The 2950-nt window shown below is 44.9% G+C and overlaps 1 non-coding gene across 1 annotated transcript; it reads left to right on the forward strand.

The window, feature by feature from the left end:
* Positions 1–2665: 2665 nt before the first annotated feature.
* On the forward strand, positions 2666–2784 carry LOC111736604. Its single transcript, XR_002779216.1, has one exon. It is a non-coding gene; the product is annotated as a 5S ribosomal RNA (ribosomal RNA).
* The last annotated feature ends 166 nt before the right edge of the window (positions 2785–2950 follow it).

A 2950-nucleotide genomic window follows, 5' to 3' on the forward strand; every position in this document is an offset into this window, starting at 1 on the left:
GGGCTGCCGGGAGAAGGGGTGCTGCGGGCTCCATTCAAGTTCACCTTTCTCCTTAAAGATGAAGGAGTCCGGATTTACTAAGCAGCCTCTGTCCTTTCACCACCAGGGGAATCTCATACTCTCAGAAACTTTGCTCCCTCTGGAAACCATCCTTCCTTGTGCTACCAGCTGGACCACAGGTTTTCCAGTGCTAATTAAAAGGAAGATGATTACACTCTCCCCCATTGCCCAGGTGGTTTTCCCAAAGTTTCCAGCTCATTAGTTTAAGCCTAATTGGAATCCTCAGGTTCCTTTCAGCCCTTCCTGTGATGAGGGTGAGCATCCTTCACTGCATAGACCAATGCCTTTCTGCCTGAACTAGAGCTCAGCCCTTCCCCTCTTCCTTGGAGGCCCTCAGATGCAGAAGAGGACCAGGCAAGGGAGGCTGAGCTGGGCAGAGAGGCTGAAGGAGATATTTTCAGGTTCTTCTGCTTCAATCGGAATACATTCATTAGACTCGCGGCACACATCCATTAGAAAAGTGTCAAAGCCAAGGTTCTCAAGTGTTTGGTACTCAAAAGCAGTATATAAATGGAACTATGGATAATATTTTCCAGAAAGTGAAATCGTCTGTTACCTACTTGGTACTTCCAGTTTCCCGTGCTCAGCAGCCACTCTGTCGAATCTGTCCTACATGTGCAAAGGCACTGGGTCTTACCAGCACTGGGTTGAACCGAAAGGGTCAGCTCCAGAAGTACTGCGGGATATGCGAGAAGGTGACTGTGGCCTTGAGCTTCTTTATTAGCCTTCTAAATGGTGTACTTTGCTACCTTTGGGCCTTCATATATGTCAGGTATGTCAGGACAGTTAAGGACTTTGCTTAAATCAAGTCCAAGATTTGCAATTTAAAAATAAAACACCCATAACATAAAAATAGCAGCAAAGGATAGGATGGTTTCCCCAGAGAGATATAAAACCCCCCAGAATGGATTCCCTGCCTCACAAATTTGACCTTTGCAAAACAACGAATCCCCTCCAGGCTTTCCTGGACTTCCGCCACAGCCTGGGGTCCCTGCAACACCAGGTGGGGACAATTAGAAATGGGCCACTGGTTGCTGTGCCTTCTGTCACCCCAAATGCAGAATCCCCAGCTGTGTTTCTCCTCCACCACCACCTTCATCATCTCATTCTTCCAGAACATGCTGGGAGGCCCCTAGACATCATTTCCTGCTCTCTCTATCGTGCTGATTAAAGCTTTTAGCAACTTCTGTGTTATCCAAAACCATAGTTGGTATTCATCAGAGACCTTCACTGTCAATATCCTACCATTCCTACAATCCCCAGTCCCTCATCACCTCCCCAAAGGCCTGACCAGTAGGTGCTGAATGAGATAGTGCCACCATCCACCACCATCTACCAGAAAGAGACCTCATCAAGCCTTTGCCTGGCTCTCTCCTCCTACTTCCTTCTCATCCACAAAATCTGTGCCAGCTTCAGAAAACTTAGCACCTAGTTTCACCCAGGAAGATGTTCTGCATAGACAAGATGGAACATCAAACTCGAATGCTAGGTATCTTTCATTCATTGTTTCCTAATTTGTAAATTAGAATAAAAGCAGGAACTGCCCTGCCTACCTCAAAGGGTAATTTCTAAGGATAACAAAGAAAATATGCAGATTCTGTTTGTAGTTACTGTGACCCAAAAACAGCCAAAATTTGATCAATTCTTCTCACCCCCCAAGCCAGTACTGAGGTGTGTGCATACACCATGTCCTGAAGGAGATGTATGCAGGCAAGATTGTTGTTCCCTCTCCCTACTTTGCTGTTCTGTACCCCAAGAGGCCCCTCATGGGAATCAGAACTGAGGCCAGTTACTCCTGCACTCTGCTGCAGCCATTACAGCCATAGGGCCCCACAGACAGCCAAGTATGGTCAGTCTCCAGGGCATGGCAGAGCCACTCCAGCCTGAATGGACTCTCTGAACCCTGACTCACATGCCCACTTATTGTCTTCCCGCTGTCTGGGGTAGCTGAAAATGTGAAGAGTGTGGAGAAACGCCTCTGAATAGCCAGGTGCATTTCACCTCTCGTAGGTGTGTCTGCAGACTGGGAATTAAAGGCCAGTGCACAAGAACTTAAAGTCTAAACTACAGTAGAAATTGCAACTTCCTCTGTTCTGAAAACAGTACTGGACACTTATTTATTTCTAAGTACATTTATAAGCATCTCAGAGAGGATGTCAGCCTCTTATCATGTGAACATGTGCCTGTGGCAGCTTTCAAAGCAAACCAGGGTTTCAAGTTTCTAACGAATTCTAATCTGAACAATCCCAACTGGTTTAAAAGAAAGAAAAGCGCACATATAAACTAAAAAAGCAGAGTAACTAAAGTAATAGCCAAGAACAAAAAAAGCTTATTTAATTAAATGTTGGCCCGACATCATAATTAAAGCACACTGGATTTTATTTATCTGGGGCCTGGACCTAGTCCCAATATTCTTGACATAAACATCGGTGCTTTTGCTATGGAAAAGCCAGGTGGACTCTGCAAGTGATCTACCGCCCTCTGGTGACTCTTCCTGGTACATGACATCATTTTGTGAATATTTGAAGAATGGGTTTATTCAAAGGTCAGAAATTTGGTATGAAAATTCCAATGAGGAAAGTCTTGCTATAAAAATCTACAACCAGTCTACAGCCATGCCACCCTGAACAAGCCCGATCCCATCTGATCTCGGAAGCTAAGCAGGGTCGGGCTTGGTTAGTACTTGGATGGGACACCACCTAGGAAGAGCAGGTGCTGTAGGCGTAAAAAATAAAAAATAAAAAATAAAATAAAAGATTGTAAACTGACAAGGTCCTTGCAATCTGTGAGGTCAACCAAGGGTTACTACCTAAAAAAGAGAAATCTACAACCACAATAATATTAATTACCCAGTTGCGGTCCCACTAGCGTATAAACTGTTGTGATAAAG

This window comes from Pteropus vampyrus, unplaced genomic scaffold (genome assembly GCF_000151845.1).
Source record: "Pteropus vampyrus isolate Shadow unplaced genomic scaffold, Pvam_2.0 Scaffold20, whole genome shotgun sequence".
NCBI lineage: Eukaryota > Metazoa > Chordata > Mammalia > Chiroptera > Pteropodidae > Pteropus > Pteropus vampyrus.